A 23,121-nucleotide genomic window follows, 5' to 3' on the forward strand; every position below is an offset into this window, starting at 1 on the left:
ATAAAGTAGTACTGGATTATAACCTAACATGTAAAATAAGTATCTATGAGTCCATACTGACATGAATGATAGATAAACAGACAAACAGTGAGAAAAGACAGATCCTCGCTGCAGAAGGACTTCAGTGATTTTTATAACTACTCCACCCTCAAGAAGGTGGGGCAGAATTCCTCATCCCTTAAGTGTGGACTGTGCACAATGACTGCCTTCCAAAGAGTGCAGTGGGGAAAAAGGAGAAAAGAGTAGTTTCGCAAAAATGGTATAGATTATCTTATTTGCAAAACAGAAATAGAAACACAGACATAGAGAACAAAGGTATGAACACGAAACAGGGGAGGGAGGTGAACTAGGAGACTGGGACTGACAAATATATACACTATTGACACTAGTATAAAATAGATAACTAAGGAGAACCTACTGTATAGCACAAGGAATTCTATTCAATACTCCGTGGTGACCTAAATGGGAAGGAAATTCAAAAAAGAGGGGACATACGTACACACAGCTGATTCACTTTGTTGCATGGTAGAAACTAACGCAATATTGTAAAGCAACTATACTCAAATAAAAATTAACTGTAAAAAAAGAGCAGCTTTGCAGTGGAGGAATTTGACAAATACCCCCTCAAGTCAAGTGCCCGAGGCTAACATTGACTGTGATAAATCATGTTGATGGTATGTGATGAGAATAGTGCTTTTTGTCTGTGGATCTTCTTTCATCTCTTTTTCTGTATTCTTCCCCAAAACTTATAACCTCACATTAATGATGAGAAAAACACCAGAAAAAATCCCAACAGTGGTACATTGTACTAAATGCATGGCCAGTACACCTCAAAATTTTCAAAATCAACAAAAATAAAGGAAGTCTGAGAAAATGTCCAACCCAGAGGAATCTGACATCTAAATGTAGTGTAGCATCCAGCATGGACTCCTGAAACAGAAAAGGGACATCAGGTAAAAACTAAGGAAATCTAAATAAATTGTGGACTTCAGGTTATTTAAAGAAACAGCCCATCAGTACATAATGCAAAGGACCTAAGCAGAATGTATGATATGAACTAGAGCATAAAAAAGTGAAAGTGTTAGTTGCTCAGTCATGTCCAACTCTTTGAGACCCTATGGACTGTAGCCTGCCAAGCTCCTCTGTCCATGGGAGTCTCCAAGCAAGAATACTGGAGTGGGTTGTCATGCCAGGGATTGAACCCTCATCTTTTACATCTCTTGCATTGACAGACAGGTTTTTACTACTAGTGCCACCTGGGATGGTATTAGAAAAACGAGTGTGGGAATAAATGGTCTTTCCTTATATTCATGCTCCTCACACACATACACATAGGAAACATATTCATATAAACATAAATATTTATACCCATAGATGTGTGTGTGTATATGTGTGTGTGTGTATATATATATATATATACATGTAAATACTAATACATAGGAGCAGCTAGGTGATTACATACCTTTCTGGCTTATTACTTTGATCTTCTTTTCAGAACTGGAGCTCTTTGCTTTCATTCTCCCTCTCTTATTTCAACAGATATAAAAATGTCATTAGGCAAACATGACACACTTGTAGGGGTATTGGCTTCTGCATTTCTATAAAACTGAGAGATAAAGATATAGTGGGGAAAAGAAGAAAGTGAAAGTGTTAGTCATTCAGTCGTGTCTGATTGACCATGTCCAACTCTTTGTGACCCCATGGACTATAACCCGCCAGGCTCCTCTGTCCATGGAATTCTCCAGGCAAGAATACTGGAGTGGGTTAGCCTTTCCGTTCTCCAGGGGATCTTCCCAATCCAGGGATTGAACCCAAGTCTACCACATTCCAGGTGGATTCTTTACCAGCTGAGCCACAGGGGAAACCCAAGAATACTGGAGTGGGTAGCCCATCCCTTCTCCAGGGAGTCTTCCTGACCCAGGAATCGAACTGGGGTCTCCTGCACTGTTTGTGGATGTCATTAGGCTCTTACCAACTGAGCTATTAGGGAGTGATTATGGAGCCCAAGAAAATGAAATATGTCACTGTTTCCACTTTCCCCCCACCTATTTGCCATGAAGTGATGAGACCAGATGTCATGATGTTAGTTTTTTGAATGCTGAGTTTCAAGTCAGCTTTTTGACTCTCCTCTTTAACCTTCATCAAGAGGCTTTTAAGTTCCTCTTCACTTTCTGCCATTAGATAGTATCCTCTGCATATCTTAGGTTGATGATATTTCTCCCAGCAATCTTGATTCCAGTTTGTGATTCACCCAGCCTGGCATTTCACATGATGTACTCTGCACATAAGTTAAATATGGAGGGTGACAATATATAACCTTGATGAACTCCTTTCCCAATTTTGAACCAGTCTGTTGTTCCATGTTGTTCCATGTCCAGTTCTTGATCTACATACAGGTTTCTCAGGAGGCAGGTAAGGTGACCTGGTATTACTATCTCTTTAAGAATTTTTCAGTTTGTTGTGACCCACCCAGTCAAAAGCTTTAGCATAGTGAATGAAACAGAAGTAGATGTTTTTCTGGAATTCCCTTGCTTTTTCTGTGTTGGCAATTTGATCTCTGATTCCTCTACCTTTTCTAAATCCAGCTGTATATCTGAAAGTTCTTGGTTCATGTATTGTTGAAGCCTAGCTTGAAGGATTTTGAGCATTACCTTGCTAGCATATGAAATGAGCACTATTGTAGGAATAGGTATATTGATCATGAAAGGACTAGGATCTATATGGAGCACAGAAAAACAAAAGACATTAGGAAACATCTGGATAAATCTAAATAAACATTAACTGTAAGAACAAGAGCAAAGACTAATTTGAAGTTAAAAGATTTAAAAAGAATGTGAAGCTAAAATATTTCACAGCCATGACAGGAAGATAGGAAGCACAGTAATTCAAGTCCATGCGTTCTAAGATGCTTCTATTGTTCAAAATGAAGTCAGACCTTTTGATTATTATTAGTTTTTTAGAGTCAAACCTGCATGTTAAAAATTTAAGGATAATTACTAAATCAATAAGAAAAGAATCTATAACACTAAAGCAGTCGAGAGATAAAAAGGTGAGGAATTTAAAAAAAAGTTGATCAGTCCAATAGAAAGGCTCTATGGTTCTTCAACTCCACTTTTAGCTACAAACCTAGAGAGGACCCTGGAACATGCACATAAGAACATGCACATAATCTCATGCATAAAGAGATTATTGTATTAAGTGAAATGAGACAGACAGAGGAATATGTATATATCATATGATATGTATATATATCACACAATATCCTTTTTATGTGGAAAAGAGATAGAAATGAAGTTATTTATAAAACAGGTATAGACTCATAGACACAAAACTTATGGTGACCAAAGCAGAAAAGGGTAGGATAAACTGGGAGTTTAGGCTTAACCTATATATACTACTATATATAAAATATATAAACAACAAGGACCTACTGTATAGCACAGGGAACTACATTCAATATCTTGTAACAATCTATAATGGAAAATAATCTGAAAAAGGAGATATATATATATATATACACATATATACACACACACATACACATGCGTGCTCAGTTGCTCGACCCTATCAAACTCTTTTGGGACCCCAAGGACTATAGCCTGCCAGGCTCCTCTGTCTATGAGATTTCCCAGGCAAGAAGACTGGAGTGGGTTGCCATTTCCTTCTCCAGGGGATCTCCCAGACCCAGGAATTGAACCCACATTTCCTGCATTGGCAAGCAGATTCTTTACCACTGAGTCACCTGGGAAACCCCAAGTAAATATATATAAATAACTGAATCATTTGCTGTACATCTGGAACTAACACAACTTTGTAAATTAACTATACTTCAATTAAAAATGCTTAAAAAGGAAGATATAAATAATATGCATGACATCATTTATCTCCATCAATGACAGAACAAATAAATGTTGGTAAGGTTGTATATTAGAACATTATAAGCAATTAAAATAAATTAACTACATCAACATGGACAATGCTGGAAAGGAATGCTGAATATAAAAAGCAAGTAGCAGGCAATGACAGAAAAATGATGCCATTTATTTTAACTTATACTCACAAAAAGAGACCTTGATTGTTTATGAATGCATCTTTGCACAAGTAAATTACAAAATCATTCACAGATATCCTAACACTGATGAACTGAAGCTCTCTAAGGCAAAAGCATGATTAATAGAAACATATATACTGATTAAAAACAGACAGAGCTAGCAGGGGATGGGCAAAGGAAAAAAAGTCATACACAGGGAAGATTCCTTCCCACATTAAGATAATGGTTACCTCTGGGGATAGTGGGAGGAAGAGTGGGAACTGAGATGTGGGTGAAATGGCTTCAGCTCTATCTATGACACTTTATTCTTTTTGTAAAAAGAGAGCTGGAGCAAATATGTCAAAATATTGACATTTGATATACCTAAGTGATGGGTAGACAGGTGTCTGTTACAGTTTCTGTACTTTTCCATATATTAAAATTACTAATTTTAAAATAAAAACAATTCAAATAACTCAGAAGTATATAAAGCAAAATTATTCTTCTATCCCTCTTTTCTGGCAATATTATCTTTCTATATTTTTATTTTGCTTGTGCAAGAATATATACATATATTTTTAAAAGTTGTACATAATATAAATATTTTCTGAAACTGTATATTTGACTCAGTATATTGTGGATAATTTTTTCTAAGTAACCACACATGGATTTGTTTTTTTTCCCAGTATGAATGTATCATGGGCTTACCCAGTAGCTCAGCTGGCAAAGAATCTGACTACAATGCAGGAGACCTGGGTTCCATCCCTGGATTGGGAAGATCCCCTGGAGAAGGGAAAGGCTACCCACTCCAGTATTCTGGCCTGGAGAATTCCATGTACTATATAGTCCATGGGGTGGCAAAGAGTCAGACATGCCTGAGTGACTTTCACTTTATTTTCAAGGGCGTATCATAATTTTCTCTACTGATGTTCAGACTGATTAGATTTCTAGGAGTTGTTTTGTTTGTTTGCTGTTTGTTTGGAAGAAACTGCAACTAAAATTCTATAATGAATTGCTGCACTTTTATTTCTGTCAGATAAATTCCCAGAAATGAGATTTCTGGATTAAAAAATGTATGTGAAAGTGAAAGTCGCTCAGTCGACTCTTTGTGACCCAATGGTCTGTATAATCCATGGAATTCTCCAGGCCAGGATACTGGAATGGGTAGCCTTTCCCTTCTCCAGGGATCTTCCCAACCCAGGGAATGAACCCAGGTCTCCCACATTGCAGGCGGATTCTTTAACAGCTGAGCCACAAGGGAAGCCAAAGAATACTGGAGTGGGGAGCCTATCCCTTCTCCAGGGGATCCTCCCAACCTGGATGCAGGGTCTCCTGCATTGCAAGCAGATTCTTTACTGTCTGAGCCACCAGGAAAGCTAACCTCTCTTCAAATTTAGGATTGTGTGTCAATATTAATATCAATATCTATGAATATATCTAACTAAAGGGAGATGAGAAGCTGTCTTCGTAAAATACTGAGACATGGAGGTTTTGTCTCTTAAGAATTTTGTCGAAAGGTGAAAAAGAATTTTCTCTGGTGGTCCAGTGGTTGAGAATCCTCCTTCCAATGCAGGGGACGCAGGTTCAATCCCTGGCTGGGGAACTAAGATCCCACACGTGGCAGGGAAAGTAAGCAGAGCGGCAACTAAGACCTGATGCAGTCAAATAAATAAATAATTTCATCACTTATACTCTGATTCTGGTGTGTTTTCCATGATAGATTAAGGGGTCAGATACTTGGGTTCTAAATCAGTGAAACTTTGCTATAATAATAGACTCAAACATAATCTCAGCATTTTTAATTGCCTTCCCTTTACAAATAAGCTATTCATGAACTGAATTTTTTAAGAAACTCATTTAAACAAATGATTTACATTTTCATTTCAGACACACTTTAAGATGAATCTTTAATAGCCTACTTCTATCACTTCAGCTTGAAGACCATCTTCATCAAGCAGGTCAGGACTAACAATGAAATATATAAACGGCACCCTCATTGCTTAAAGATGCCCATCACTGAATCTTTAGTAAATTAAACAATATTTTGTAATCAAATCAGTACTTCAAATTATTCTGATTTATGATTTTTAATCTGATCTATTTTCTTTTCATTTGGCATTGCATTTTTTAAAGATTTTTTTGATGTGGACCATTTTTAAAGTCTTTATTGAATTTGTTACAATATTATTTGTTTTATGTTTTGATTTTTTGCCAAGAGTCAAATGGGATCTAAGCTCCCCTACCAGGGATTGAACCTGTATTCCCTGCATCAGAAGGGGATGTCTTAATCACTGGACTGCCTGGGAAGTTGAATTATATTTTGTATTTTACTTTATACTATCAAAGCAAGATATACATGTGGTTAAATCATCAAACAGTAGGGCTTATAATGAAAAGAAGACTTTGCTGCTCCATCTTTACAACCCACTCGTTTACTCTTTAGAGGCAAAACTTTAAAAATACTTGTTTCTAGTCCCTTTGGGATGCCTCAACAGTCTTTTAACTTGCTCATTAGTCTTTGTGTTTTTACAGCTTTCTTAGATGGTATCTTCTGACTTGCTACTGAAAGATGAGGGTTTACCTCCTTTGCATCTCCCTACTTCACCTTCCTTTTTTCCTTACCTCCTCATGTTTTATCACTATTTATAACTCTATTAGACATCTCTGCAGTTTTATTTTTTTTTATTTTTTATAAAGTTTTTTGATGTGGACCATTTTTAAAGTCTTTGTTGAATTTGTTATAATTTGTTTCTGTTCTTTGTTTTGGGTTTTTTTCCCTTGAGGCATGTGGGATCTTAGCTTCCAGACTAGGGATCAAACTCACAACCCCTGCATTGGAAGATAAAGTCTTAACCACTGGTCCACCAAGGAAGACCCACCTCTGCAATTTTTTTTGTTTGTTTGTTTTGTTTGTTTTTTTTTCCTTTATTTATTTATTTTTTTTTTCAGTGGGTTTTGTCATACATTGATATGAATCAGCCATAGATTTACATGTATTCCCCATCCCCATCAACAGCTTGTTAAACCTCCACCTGCTGGTCCAAAAGCCACAGCCAACACCTCTTGACCCCTCCCTATAAACATCAAGACACTGATATACAGGCTTTCTACCTCTTCAACTCCAACCCCATCTCCAAATTTTTTACTTTTTATGTTGTCAAGGTGGATAAACTTTACATTCTTTCTTGGAATACAATTAAATCGCTGATTTGTTTATGGCTTATTTTTTAAATTTTTATTGCAGTGTAGCGGATTTACAATGTTGTATTAGTTTTCTCTGTACAGCAAGGTGACTCAGTTGCACATATACATATATCCACTCTTTTTAAGATTTTCCCATTTAGGTCATAGAGTATTGGGTAGAGTTCCCTGGGCTTTACAGTAGGTTCTTATTAGTTATCTATTTTACATGTAGTATATATATATATATATGTCAATCATTTATGGGTGAAATTTTAAATTGAAATTTTAGTGAACAACTGTATCCGAGCAAGTAGGCCCTCTGCTCAAGGGAAAGAACAGGGGGGAAAGGCTTTATTGTGGGGCAGCCAAGCAAGGAGACAGGAGGCAAAGTTCAGCTCTGTCTTCTTGACTGGCTTTTGAGTGGGGTATTTCTCATCAAAGAGGGGACTGGAAGGTGTTGGAGTTGAGTAAAGATAGGGGAAGGGTAAAGGGAAGTTTCAAGGGTCTTCTGCACAGGCACGACTGTCTTCACAGGTCACTGTGCAGATTTGGAAGGTTCTGGGTATTGTTACATGTGGTGGATTTTTTTGGTCCCTAATGTCTAAAGTTCACTGATTGGTCATCTAGTCCCTCAAAATACCTGTGTGATGTTCAATGCAAGGAGGTGGTCAATAAGCAGTTTCCTTGTCTGTGGTTTTCCTGCTGTTCTCCAACTAAGCTCAAAGGTCTTAAGTAGTCATCTTTTGCCTTATTTTAGCCAAGGCAAATGGGTATGGGGATACTGCTTTACAACTCAAAGTTTATAGTATTATGAATATGTAAATTCTGTTTCCTGTAAAATCCAGTTGTGGGACTGGGTTACATTCCTTCCTCTTAGATCCATGTCACATCACTGCTGCTGTGCCATTCAAAGGAAACCTTCCTACAGTTAAGTTTAAATAGCTCTTCCTTTCTCTGCCCTACCATATCACTTGTCTTTACTATATTCTCAAGCTGGTCAGAACTCTAATTCTATATAATCAACTGAATCTCCTTCTGTCCCTAAGATCTGCACTGGGAAATCTCTGACCTCTTGCTCAGATGTGTACTGGTTACTCTTTAGGTCTCAGTATAACTACCACTTGGGGATTGTACACAATTGTTATTCTGGTTAGGCACTTCTGTCTCCTAAAGGCTTATCTTGTCCTTTTTTATTTTTTTTTAGTTTAGTTGAAACACATCTTTAAGCAACTGTTTAAGAATTGATGAGCATAATAAGAACAGACATCAAGACCAATGGAATAAGAAGAGAGAGCTCCCCCCTTTACATATATGGTCAAATGGTTTTTAACAAGGGTGCCAAGAGCATTCAATGAAGAAAGGATAGTCTTTTCAATCAATGATTCTAGGAACACTGGATATGCTCATTTTAAAGAATGAAATTTAACCTTAACCTTACACACATGCAAAAAATAACTCAACATGGATCAAATGCCTGAACTATAAAATTCTTAGAAGAAAAAATACAGGGAATGCTTCATCAGATTGAGCTTGGAAATGATTTCTTGGGTAGGACACCAAAAACATAGGCAATGAAAGAAAAAATAAATTAGAATTCACCAAAATAAAAAGCTTTATGCCACCAGAGGACACTATCAAGGGATTGAAAAAGCAGTTACTAGGATGGGAAAACATGTACATATCACCTGAGAAGGTATTAATATACAGAATATGTAAATAACTCTTACAACTCAACAACAAAAAGCCAAATTAAAAATGGGCAAAGGACTTGAACCAACATTTCTGTAAAGGAAATATACAAACGGCCAGTAAGCACATGAAAAGATGCTCAATATCACTAATTATTGGGAAATGAAAATCAAAACCTCAATGTGATACCACTTCACATCCACTTGGATGACTATTGTAAAGAAACACACAACAAACAAACAGAAAATAACACATGTTAGCAAGGATTGGAGAAATTCTTTGTGCATTGCTAGTGGTAATGTAAAATAATGCAGCTGCTATGAAGAACAATATGGCAGTTCCTGAAAAAAAATTAAACATAGAGCTACCATATGATCCACGAATTTCACTCCTGAGTTATTATCAAAAAGAACTGAAAGCAGGGCTTTGAATAGATGTTTGTATACCAGTGTTCACAGCAGCATTATTCACAGCAACCAACAGGTAGAAACAACCTAAATATAGATTAACAGATGAACAGATAAACAAAATGTGTAATATACATACAATGGCATATTAGTCATCCATTAAAAGAAGAGACCTTTCAATACATGTTACAACACAGATAGATTTTGAAAACAAGAGGGAAGAGGGTAGGGGCAATATAGGAGCAGGGGATTAAGAGGTAGAAACTAACAGGTATAAAATAAACTATAAAGTTATATTGTACAATGCAGGGAATATGGCCAATATTTTATGATAACTATAGATGGAGTATTACCTTTAAAAATTGAGAATCATTATATTCTATACTTGTAACTTGTATAATCAGTTCAGTTCAGTCTCTCAATTGTGTCCAACTCTTTGCAACCCCCATGGACTGCAGCACGCCAGGCTTCCCTGTCCTTTATCAACTCCCGGAGCTTGCTCAAACTCATGTCCATCAAGTCGGTGATGCCATCCAACCATCTCATCCTCTGTCAACCCATTCTCCTCCTGCCTTCAATCTTTCCCAGCAGCAGGATCTTTTCAAATTAGTCAGTTCTTCGCATCAGGTGGTCAAAGTATTGGAGTTTCAGTTTCAGCATCAGTCCTTCCAATTAATATTCAGGACTAATTTCTTTCAATATTGACTGGTTTGATCTCCTTGCAGTCCAAGGGATTCTCAAGAGTTTTCTCTAACACCACAGTTCAAAAGTATCATTTTTGGCAGTCAGCTTTCTTTATAGTTCAACTCTCACATCCATACTTGAATAATACTGTACATCAAATGGATGTATGATGTACAGTATTACATCATATGTGTATGTCAATGTACATATATATATAGAGAGAGAATAATGAAATTCAATCAAAAAAGTTTGAAGTTGAAAAAAATTATAATAATATTGAAAAAATAAAGTTTCTTAGACTGTATTTTTTTTTTTAATTTTTTTATTAGTTGGGGGCTAATTGCTTCACAACATTTCAGTGGGTTTTGTCATACATTGATATGAATCAGCCATAGATTTACACTTATTCCCCATCCCGATCCCCCCTCCCATCTCCCTCTCCACCCGATTCCTCTGGGTCTTCCCAGTGCACCAGGCTGGAGCACTTGTCTCGTGCATCCCACCTGGGCTGGTGATCTGTTTCACCATAGATAGTATACATGCTGTTCTTTTGAAACATCCCACCCTCACCTTCTCCCACAGAGTTCAAAAGTCTGTTCTGTATTTCTGTGTCTCTTTTTCTGTTTTGCATATAGGGTTATCGTTACCATCTTTCTAAATTCCATATATATGTGTTAGTATGCTGTAATGTTCTTTATCTTTCTGGCTTACTTCACTCTGTATAAGGGGCTCCAGTTTCATCCATCTCATTAGGACTGGTTCAAATGAATTCTTTTTGACGGCTGAGTAAAATTCCATGGTGTATATGTACCACAGCTTCCTTATCCATTCATCTGCTGATGGGCATCTAGGTTGCTTCCATGTCCTGGCTATTATAAACAGTGCTGCGATGAACATTGGGGTGCACGTGTCTCTTTCAGATCTGGTTTCCTCAGTGTGTATGCCCAGAAGTGGTATTCCTGGGTCATATGGCAGTTCTATTTCCAGTTTTTTAAGGAATCTCCACACTGTTTTCCATAGTGGCTGTACTAGTTTGCATTCCCACCAACAGTGTAAGAGGGTTCCCTTTTCTCCACACCCTCTCCAGCATTTATTGCTTGTAGACTTTTGGATAGCAGCCATCCTGACTGGTGTGTAATGGTACCTCATTGTGGTTTTGATTTGCATTTCTCTAATAATGAGTGATGTTGAGCACCTTTTCATGTGTTTGTTAGCCATCTGTATGTCTTCTTTGGAGAAATGTCTGTTTAGTTCTCTGGCCCATTTTTTGATTGGGTCATTTATTTTTCTGGAATTGAGCTGCAGGAGTTGCTTGTATATTTTTGAGATTAATCCTTTGTCTGTTTCTTCATTTGCTATTATTTGTATGGAAATACAAAAAACCTCGAATAGCCAAAGTAATCTTGAGAAAGAAGAATGGAACTGGAGGAATCAACCTGCCTGACTTCAGACTCTACTACAAAGCCACAGTCATCAAGACAGTGTGGTACTGGCACAAAGACAGAAATATAGACCAATGGAACAGAATAGAAAGCCCAGAGATAAATCCACGAACCTATGGACACCTTATCTTTGACAAAGGAGGCAAGGATATACAATGGAAAAAAGACAACCTCTTTAACAAGTGGTGCTGGGAAAACTGGTCAACCACTTGCAAAAGAATGAAACTAGAACACTTTCTAACACCATACACAAAAATAAACTCAAAATGGATTAAAGATCTAAATGTAAGACCAGAAACTATAAAACTCCTAGAGGAGAACATAGGCAAAACACTCTCCGACATAAATCACAGCAAGATCCTCTATGACCCACCTCCCAGAATATTGGAAATAAAAGAAAAACTAAACAAATGGGATCTAATGAAACTTAGACTGTATTTTAAATAATGAATGAAAAGAAGATATTGAGTCCTTGAAAGTCTAAACATCTCTTCAATTTCCCTCAGATTTTATTCATAGTTTAGCCAAGTATAGAATTCTAGGTTGAAAATCATTTTTACTTAGAAGCCTGAAGTCTCTTTGTCAGTGAAAAGTCTAGTGACAGCTGATACTGGAAAGCTCTTAGCAACTTAGCACGTGTCCTTAAAATAAGACACACTGATTGAGGACGTGGGCTTCCCTGACGGCTCAATGGTAAAGAGCCCACCTGCCAATGCAGGAGATGCAGGTTCGATCCCTGGATAGGAAAGATCCTCTGTGAGAAGGATACGGTAAGCCACTGTAGTAATCTTGCCTGGAAAATTCCATGGCAGAGGAGCTTGGCAGGCTACAGTCCATGGGGTCACAAAAGAGTTGGACACAATTTAGTGATTAAACAACAACAATTGAGGACCTAAGAAATTCCACAGGGCCTTTTCCCTTGAATTTTCAACTACAGACAAAGCTTCAAACTTAAATTATAGACACTTGATCTGTTAAGAAATCTAAGGATTAGTTATGGTGTTTAAAAATAACTCATTCTTACAATCTTTAGATTTTTGCAACTAATTGGCCATGCCAATTAAATTATCAAGACAGGGTCTTCTATAATTATTCTAATAAGGAATTTGCATCCTATGTGGATACTTGTTTATTTTTATGCTATGTTACGACCTGGAAATAGTGAAGTCTTACTCCCTAATCAAACACTATAGATCCTAACATAAAAAATAGCATGAAACTAATCACTAACTGTAAAGACAAAAGCATAGTTGGGGCTGATTTTATCAAGGGAGACTGCTCAATATCTTTTGATACTAGAATTTTAATTAAAAGTGGTATGTGTTTCAATTTTTCATTTTCTTACCTTACATGGGAAGATTACCAAGCCTGAAGGCTTAAATACAAATCAGAAATAATTCAAATATATAATAAAAGTGAGACTTTTAAGTAAACTTTCTTCATGTCCTTATACTCTGAGCTGATTTTAGGTGAAAAGAAAGCTAGTGATATCACCTTAGTTGAGTTGTCTGCTAAACATTCTGTGTACATAATCAACTGTACAATCCAGACTTTTATAAGCTTATTTCTGTCTACAAGTCTGCTTCTGTTACTTATTGTTACCAAAGAAACATAATCTTTTCTGTAACCAAAAAGTCAGTGACGAATGTCCCTTAAATGATATCAAGAAACATAAACAATATTACTGATCATTGTTTGTGTCTTAATTCTGTTTATAATTTGTAGGTAATTTCAGATGGCTAATTTACAAATTTGTATTGAATTATCTATGCCCCTTAAAGTCACAGAAGATTTGGGGGTCTGATTGCCTTTGCATCCAACATCCTAGCTGCTCAGGCAGCCAGGGTACCACTGTCAACTCTTCCCACACCCGAATATAGAAACACAAGGCAACACTTCTACACAGGGACTTCTGAACTACCATTCCCTTGCTGCTCTTTAGGGCTCAAAGCAAAATGCTTGCTTTTGTTTTGCAACATTCTATTGAATTTTCTGCCTACTGGATTTAATTTAACTTGATGTAATGCTATTACTTTTTTCCAACAGTCGATGTTGTCTTATATATTTAGTAAACAGTCAAATTACATTATTTTGTTTTATAGAATTTCAGCCTTCTTTTGAAATCTGGCAGCACTGAGACCAGAAAAAGAAGAAAAGGACAAAGAACAGTTGAATGAGCCATCTTATAGGGATCACTGCCTTTGGTCCTGTTGTTTTCTTTGTAGCTGTAGCCCTTCTCTAAAATGGGATTCAACTGCATCGTTACTATTAAACACCCATTTCACCACAAACATAATGCTCAGTCAGTCAGTTGTGTCCGACTCTTTGCGACCCCACAGACCATAGCCCACCAGGCTCCTCTGTCTATGGGATTTCTCAGGCAAGAATAATGGAGTGGATTGCTATTTCTTCCTCCAGGAGATCTTCCCAGTCCAGGGATCAAACCCACATCTCCCGCATTGCAGGCGGATTCTTTATCTGTTGAGCCATCAGGGAAACTCCCATAAACATAGACTGGCATCTTAATTTTTTGTGTGTGGAGAGTTACAAATCATGTATATCTCATTAAATCTAACTCTAATGATACTATTACCTATCAAACAGAACATATATGTCATTTTAATATTTTATATACATGCAATACATCACATCTTATAAATTATATATTATATATTTAATCTCATTTAAGCCTCAAAGACATTCCATGAGAAAGGAATTATTAATTCAAATTTACATATGAGAAAACAGAGGCCCAGAGAGGTAAAGGGTTTCCCTAGGGTCACACAGCTATTCATTATCAAGATCAGAACATTAGCCCAGTCTTCTGAAAGGGAATTCATGCTTTTACAAATATCTAGCATCTATCTGTGTTCCCTTCCAGCTGTTTCCCACATATTGCAATGAGGGCCAATTAAAAAGAGAATAACAGTTCACATGACTCTTGGGTGAATATATTTCAGCATGTCTTGTTTCAGTTTAAGTGTGGAAAATAGCCCATGGCGTGACAGTCCAGGTTTTCCTCTGTCTTGTACCAACCTACATTGTCAACCCTATTCTCTAATCTCTCATGTATGCTTTTGCTCTAGGGAGGAAAAAAGGTTTTTTTCCTAAGAAATATTAAACATGTAAATTGCTACAAATTTTTTGTGATCAATTAATTTTGACAAAGTCCCCACTGTGAGTAGTAAGATTTTTAGAGGGCATATGGGGAAAGGAAGAACACACATATCTTCAGTGCCTTCTGGGTTGATATCTCTACATATATAAGTTTAATGAGGCTTTAAAACAAGCTTGCAAGATAGGTGTATCCTTTTCTTTTTTTCACAAAAAAGGGACCTGAGGCTTAGAGAAGCTACGTAACCTGCCCACTCTCACAGCGACATCTTGAGTTTGTTTTGAACTTCCTAGTGATTGTAATTTCAAAGTATGTGGTTTTTCATTTTTTCTTTACTGAATTTCTCTCAAGTCGCTGATCATCTTATCAGAGAAACAGATGACCTTTGTAATGCTCTATAAAAAGCAATGATGAGATAGCATTTAACACTTATTAGACATTCAATATAATATATAGTAGAAAAGAGTGTGGCCCGGATGATAAAGAATCTTCCTGCAATGCAGATCTAGGTTCAATCCCTGGGTCAGGAAGACCCCCTGAAGAAGAGAATGGCTACCTACTCCAGTATTCTTGCCTGGAGAATTCCATGGACAGAGGAGCCTGGTGGGCTACAGTCCATGGAGTTGCAGAGAGTCAGACATGACTGAGTGACTAACCACTTTCAGTTTTTTCAGAAAAGAGTATGTTGTTCTAAGTGCTAAACACTACCATTATCTAAGATAAATGAGTAGCAGATACTGTGATATAGGTGAAGAGAGAACAAAACCTCTCCTGCCTAAAAGAGTCAAGGAAAACTTCAGGGAGTGAGATTAGGATTATTAGTTTGGTGATGATTATTATTTTTGGAATTCTGATTGAGGGAGTAGGAAAGAGAGAGTATTGCAAAATAAGAATGCGGTGCGGTTCAAAGTGTAGACTTGGGAATGCAAGCTTGCTTTGAAGGATGGTGAAGACAAGACTATGAGTGAGCAGTGAGGGCGGAAATATGGGCTGGAGTCAAGTCAGGGAAAAGTTTGAACCTCAGGGTAAGGGACTGAGGGTTTATTTGACAGAAGGGAATTGTTTTTAAAGCCAGGTGTGATGGAATGATGGGCATGTTTTGGGAAGGTGATAGTGAGAAGAGAACCATCCACACTGGAGGGGATTGTGGGAATGAGGTAAACTATGTGTGTGCATATGTGTGCGTGTGTGTACATGTGTGTGTGCACCTGTGACACTGGGTTAAGAGACTTTATGAAATAAAAGTCAGAGGACTTGGTAACTGAACTGGGAAGGAGAAAGCAATGAGTTAAGATGCCTGCCATGAACACCAGCCTGCTGGGGTCTTTTTGAATTATGATTTTCTCAGGCTACATGCCCAGGAGTGGGATTGCTGGGTGATATGGCAGTTCTATTTTTAGGTTGTTTTTTTTAAGGAACCTCCATACTACTCTCCATAGTGGCTGTACCAATTTACATTCCTACCAACAGTGCAAGAGAGTTCCCTTTTCTCCACACCCTCTCTAGCATTTAGTATTTGTAGACGTTTTTGACGATGGCCATTCTGACTTGTGTGAGGTATTTCACTGTAGCATGATTTGTAATAGCCAAGACATGGATCCAATATAAGGGTCCACTGATAAATGAATGGATGGAGAAGATGTGGCATATACATACAGGGTGGAGTATTAATCAGCCGTAAAAGGGAATGAAATTGGGTCATTTGTAGTGATGTGGATGGACCTAGAGACTGTCACACACACTGAATATACTTATATACTAATTGATTCACTTAATTCTACAGCAGAAATGAACACAACACTATGAAGCAACTATGTTTTTGTTGTTTGGTTGATAAGTGATGTCTGACTCCCCAGTGACTCCTTGGACTGTAGCCTACCAGGCTCCTCCATACATGGGATTTCCCAGGCAAGAATACTGGAGTGGGATGCCATTTCCTTCGCCAGGGGTTCTTCCTGACCCGGGACTGAACCCTCATCTCCTGCATTGGCAGGTGGATTCTTTACCAATGAACCACCAGGGAAGCCCCTAAAGCAACTATACCCCAATTAATAAAAAAGATACGTGCAAAAGCTTTGATGCAGGACAATGGAAGAACAGAGGTAATTTTCAGGACTGGGAATCAAGAGGAGGAACTGTTTCAGATAAATTTACTTGAGGCAATGGCATAATATCCAACTGGAAGGCTCCAAGAGGCAGTCGGAAATGTAACACTAATTGCAATTATCAAGGATTAGAAAAGATGACTTTGGGAGTCATCTGGATCTAGATGAAGGTTCTAGAGGCAGTGATGACCACCAAGAAGGAAGAAGGCAGGGATGTCAGAGAGAAGATGTGGTTAGCAGTGATTCTACCTTTCCTAATTTTATCATTTCCATGCCACTTTCTCAGGACTAACCTAAGTTGCAGAAGAAATTATTACATATTTTTTAGTACTAAATCTGTCACACTAGCTGTGACAGATATAAAATTGTTCATAAAGTGTAATAGGAAGGAAAGAGGGAAGGAATATCAATAGGAATACCAAAAACTTGGCTAAATCTATAAATTTAAGGGGAAAATGTAGTGCTTTGTATAGAAATTACTTACTCTGACATTGTCAAGTAAGTTTTCATTCAGACATAATTCTTGTTAGAATTTTAATTCTCTAAATCATAATTATGGATGAAGCAATAAGTAGTCTAAGTATTAAATAATGTTAGTATTTATTACATGATATAGCTATAGATTTTCAATATATGATGAGGCCCCAAGATATATTACATAATGTGCCTTATTATTTAAATGAGCAAATAAAGTATCAAATTTATTACATGGTTTTCACATTAGCAAGTATTTTCAGGACAAATACATTTTTCTTGAGAGAGTAAGAAAAGTAGCTCTTTATTATGAGCAAGTTAAATTCTTTTTTTAACTTTTTATTTTATATGGAGTATAGCCAATTAACAATATTGTGATAGTTTCGGGTATACAGTAAAGGAACTCGGCCATACATATACATGTATCCATCCTCCCCCAAATTCCTCTCATCCAGCCTGCCACATAACATTGAGCAGAGTTCCCTGTGCTCTACAGTAGGTCTGTGTTGGTCATCTGTTTTAAATATAGCAGTAGCAGATTACATTCTTTAAGTCTAAGTGTCATTGTGGTTTGCTTTGCTTTGTTTTGTTTTAAAAAAGGGCTTACTGGGGCTTCCCTGGTGGTCCAGTGGTTGAGACTCAGAGCTCCCAATGCGGGGGCCTGGGTTCGATCCCTGGTCAGGGAACTAGATCCCACATGCAGCTACTAAAAACCCCATGTGCTGCAACTAAGACTGGGAGCAGCCAAATAAATAAATAAAAATGTTTTTTTTTTTTTTTTTACAGGGCTTACTGTAAGTACTTAATATTTTGAGAAAAATAATATTTTACAAAATTTTAAATATCTTGTAAAATGGATGTTTTAAAAACAGGAATGTTGGTTATCTTTAATCTCATTATTTTGTTGTATTTATTTTGTGACACAGAACATAATCTCAATGTTACCTCCATTCATTCCTCAGACACAGGATTTCTAAATCTCTATTTCCCACTCTGGTAGTACAATTGTAATGTTTCCCCTCTTATTTTCTTTTTTAATCATTTACTTTAGTCTTTTCCAAATTCCCTTTAATTTGGTCACATTCTTCTGGTAATAAAGTGTACAGATCTGACCATAATTTTCCAGGTCAAATCATAACAGAGTCATTTAAATGTCAACAACCACATTTTTCAAATGGGGATCCCAGGAGTATTTTCTAGCTCTGCAAACCAAACAATAATACTATCTAAGGGCACTCAAATCTCATGCTTTGGGGAAAAAATTGGAGAGCTTGTAAAGAGATAGGAAAGTGTTCCTTTCTCGGCATTCACTATTTAACAAATTCAATTTACCCACTCTGCTTTTTTGTTAATGCTTCCATTTTTTTTGCACTAGTTTCCAGTTCTACAACTATTGGTAACTGCCATAGGCAATATAGAAAATTATATAAGCTGATAGCCTGACTCTGTGTTGAGATTCTTGTTCCTGGGAACTCTCTTGAGTTTGCAGTTCTTAATAGGTAAATTTCATTTTATGTACATATGGAGGCAAGAATACTGGAGTGAGTAGCCATTCCCTTCTCCAGGGGAATCTTTCCAACCCAGGGATTGAACCCAGGTCTCCTGCATGACAGGAGGATTCTTTATCATCTGAGCCACTAGGGAAATCCCATATGAAAACACAGTTTCCTCCAAACCATTTCATGACATCCTGTGTACAGTGCCCTTCAAATTTCCAAATGAACTTTGTGCAAAATACTGAACTTGAAAGATTTCTCATTGGAATATAGATATTAGAAATGTTTTACTTTTTTTGTTTTGGTTTTTTGCTTTTCTATTTTTTTTTTTTTGCCCCAACTTGCAGGATCTTAGCTCTCCAACCAGGGATCAAACCTGTGCCTCCTGCAGTGGCAGCATGAAGTCCTGACTGGTGGATCACCAGGGAATTCCCAGAAGTGTTTTAAATTAATGCAATTCATAGTAGAAAAGGTGATGACGCTTATACTAGATTTCTTTTGTGTCAATTGCAGTTGTCATAACTATTACATTTAGGAATTCAAAGCAGTATAAGAGAATGACACGCTTTGTGTATACTATCACTAGCTAAGCCCAGCTGGTACCTGTGATGGACATCCCCAGCTAACATCAGGGGCTAGTTTTGGAGGTAAATATACGTAGTGAAAGAGGGAAGAAGAGAAATTGTCTAATTTCTGCAGGTAAAAGTTCATCCCCCTACTCGAATTAGCAGGAACCACGGCGGGGGGTGGAGGGATGTGGTTTTAATTTTTGTTGCTATTCCCAGGAGGAGTTAATTTTCTATTGAACTCACTTTCTTACGTGGTAGAAGGAAATGATAGGATGAGTCACGGTCGACGTACAGCTCACGAAGACTTGCTTCTTCAGTGACACTAACATCTCCCAACACACTGCCGTGTGAACTGATCTGTTGCTGGGGCCGTATGGGGACTTCCATGACGGCAGGAGCAGAAAGTCCAAGTAGACGGCTTTCATGATAATTAGACCCATTTCACAGGCTGAATTTCCATGTTTAATTCTCCATTCCCATATCTGATTATGTCTATAAGTAATGCAATTAGCTAAATCAAACATTAACTATGACAGACTCTAAAATCTGGTTGGGCCTGCTTTAGCTCTGCATAGAGTACAAATAGGGCTTTCCAGGTGGTGTTAGTGGTAAAGAATCCACCTGCCAGTGTAGGAGACCTAAGAGACATGAGTCTCTTAGAGACAGGGAAGATCCTCTGGAGGAGGGCATGGCAACCCACTCCAGTATTCTTGCCTGGAGAATCCCATGGACAGAGGAGCCTGGTGGGCTACAGTCCATAGGGTCACAAAGAGTTGGACACAACTGAAATGACTTAGCACACACACAAGTACAGAGTACAAATAGGGGTGGGGAGGTGAGGAAAAAATAGTCTTTTCAACATTTTTACCTCTGTATTTTAAATTCCAGTCAAAATCACTTGCTCTTGAGTTCAAAAATACATGCCTGTTGAAAGAAGTCTTCATTTTTAAAAAAATTTATTTAGTTTTTAATTGAAGGATAAGTGCTTTACATAATTTTGTTGTTTTCTGTCAAAAAGGATTAGACTAATAAACAGAACCAAACACCTAAGATGCACACTGACAGTATTTAACTTCAAATAATATATATAATATATAACATATTATACAAAGTAAAATACTAAGTACCATAATTAGCATATATATTTAATTCCATAAACTGACAATTTGTTAGTAGAGATTAAGCAAAGGTCGGCATTCTTGAAGAAAATCACTCTTTTATTTCTGTAGTGTATTTTAAGGAAAATATGCTTATTTTAAATCTGTATGCCTTCCGATACATGTTTATCAATTTTGACTAGTTACTCACATCTAAATACTAAATACTAAAAGCTTTTCAATAATTACTTGTGTTAAGTTCCTGATGTAATTTTACTGAATTAACAATGCTAGCGTGCTTTTAAAAAGTTTTGATTTTACATTTATTACCATAATATATTTTACTCAGAACAAAACACTGAAGCACTACCTGAATCAGCAGTGAGAAATGATAACCGTCAGACTGTGGATCTCACTCATGATCACAATTTTCTACATGATATGGCAAAGGTCTTAAAGGTGCAAGAGTGCTAATGACAAGGATGACCAAGAAATATGGCAGCATTAGTTTTTGTCAGCTTGAGAGTGGCCCTTTGGGAAGTTTGTCTCTGTTGAATTTACTGTCAGCTCAGGCTTCATTGTCAGAAGGGAACAAAGGCACTGTTAGATTATTTGTCACAACTTAAACCCAATTGCTCTGTTAGAGTCCTAGGTCTACTCGAAAATTTCTCCGAAAAGACTGTGAGTAACTAAATTAACTCTGCTTGCCATGGCTGTGATCTTGGCTTCTGAGAGACAAAGTCCTTTCTTAGCCAGAAGGGACATGTTCTATCATTGTATCCACTTTTTGCTTATAATAACGTAAAGTCTGGGACCAAGAATAGTGTCCTTGTATTTACTAAGAGGGTTCTTTCACTTGTGATCGGTTGTATTTTTTCTACAAGAGATTATCCATTGGCTACTTACCCAAAGCCCAGATTATTCTAAGAGCCCCAGAAGCTTTCTGATCCACTGTGCCAGTTCACAATCTGGAGCTGTCCTGTCCGTCTGCATGGATCGTGATCCACACAGATAACCTCTATGCGAGCCTGAAAGCCTTCAACCTAGTCCATGGCAACATGACTCATCCCAAACGTGCCCCACCTTGGCACATCAAATCTCAGACAAATGTCATGAAGACAACTAGTGAGTGGTGGGGTTGAACTGGCATCAATCTACCTATTAGAAAAACAAAAGATGCATGTCCTACCTCCATCCCCTTTGGGGACCACCAGTAGGTTATTTCTTTTCCTTTTCTCTCCTTTTTGTAGATTGTGCTTGTCGATGTCTACATTTATCTTAACCAGATTTTCATCCTAAAAATTAACAATACTATTTCCCACATGAACTTGAGACAACCTGTGAAATAGGAAGGAAGATGTTATCATTATGGAGTAAGATAAAGGGAAATAGTCTACAATTTTAAGGTCATATTATCTTAGGTCAAATTCTAATTCTGACAGTGTGATCTTGGACAAATAATTTAAATTTTCTCTGATTCCGTTACTCTCTTTAGTAACTGAAATAATAATAATAGTATCTACCTCAAAGAGCCATTATCAGGATTAAATTAGCCAATATCTGTAAAGAATGTAGTGCCTGACTTGTTGCAATGTCGTGGTAAAACTGACCTGTTGTTAATGAAGCCCAAATATGTAACAGAGATGGGTTCAGATTCGGCCAGGAATCTGACCCTGTTCTACCATGTCCTGGAAAAACATGATTAGATATTTTTTATCTAGCATATTTTTGGAATTTCCAGTTAACTGGCCCCAGAAATTATTTACCCTCAATTTCATGGATTCCTAAGAACTAACTAGGTTGCTTAGATACTAATGACGTTGGGAAGTAGCTCCAAGTATGGATTCAAACACTGTACTTAAGTTCCTGCTACTATATAGCCAAAAAAAAAAAAAAAGTGATGTGTAAGCACTTAACATTTTCCCAAAAGTTCATGCTCACTGTACGAACTGTATAAAAAAAAAAAAAAAATACAAGTAAAGTCATATTGGAGCTTATCTCTTACTTTAAATCTTCAAAGGACAGTCAAATCTGTGTTAACTAAATTCAAAAGAATCAGTAAGCTAGTACGTAGCTCCTCAATGAAGAACACATAAGCGGTTCATTTATTTTTCAAGCCTTCAATGTCATGTGTGAGTGTAGGATTTCAGTGGCTGCTAGGATTCTGATACTCTAAATTGACCAGTTTTCCAACATTTCTAGTTTGCCATGAAAAAGAAGGCACTTCAGGTGTAAGAATGTGATAAACTCTAATCACCCTTGAGTGCTGGTTTTCTTGTATGATAAGGAGCACCACAGCAGTATTTTCCCCATTAAAAAAAAAGAAGTACAGTACTGATCTGTGTACATATTTGGTGTATCATAGTGCTGATATTTAAGAAAATAAAATTGCACCTATCTTTTGGTATAAAGGTGTTATACCAAATAAAACAAAACATGCCTCTCAACTTCTAAAGACAACTCTTTTAGTTATTAATGCACATCCTTCCAGAATATATGTGCATGTGCACACACACATTTACATTTGTATTTGTGTATTTTTTCCTTCCATAGGGTTTATATCATTTTTAAAGTCTCTTCTTTTAAACTTGATTTTGTTTTGGCTTGATTTTACTCACATGTCATAAACATATTTCCATTTAAATTCTTTAATAAATTTAAATCAAATTCTAATTATTTAGTCTCCAAAAACTTGTAAATTCTTACCTTTCTGCTTTTAACATTTTAAAATATGTTCCTTCTTCAGCCTTTACTACCTTATTCTTATCTATACAGACTCTTTCTGTAAGTCAACTTGCCAATGAAAATTTCAGTTTGATTGGTTAAAATG

The 23,121-nt window shown here is 37.0% G+C and overlaps 1 long non-coding RNA gene across 1 annotated transcript in view; it reads right to left on the reverse strand.

Annotated features, from left to right (window-relative positions):
• Nucleotides 1-23,121, reverse strand: part of LOC122679520 — a 32,039-nt gene that overhangs the window by 5,656 nt on the left and 3,262 nt on the right. Inside the window, exons 3-4 of the long non-coding RNA XR_006336426.1 lie at nucleotides 21,481-21,629; nucleotides 1,463-1,606 (exon numbers count right to left, since the gene is read on the reverse strand). This is a non-coding gene — a long non-coding RNA (uncharacterized LOC122679520). The remainder of the gene's footprint in view (nucleotides 1-1,462; nucleotides 1,607-21,480; nucleotides 21,630-23,121) is intronic.

The sequence above is a fragment of the Cervus elaphus genome, chromosome 21, assembly GCF_910594005.1.
Source record: "Cervus elaphus chromosome 21, mCerEla1.1, whole genome shotgun sequence".
NCBI lineage: Eukaryota > Metazoa > Chordata > Mammalia > Artiodactyla > Cervidae > Cervus > Cervus elaphus.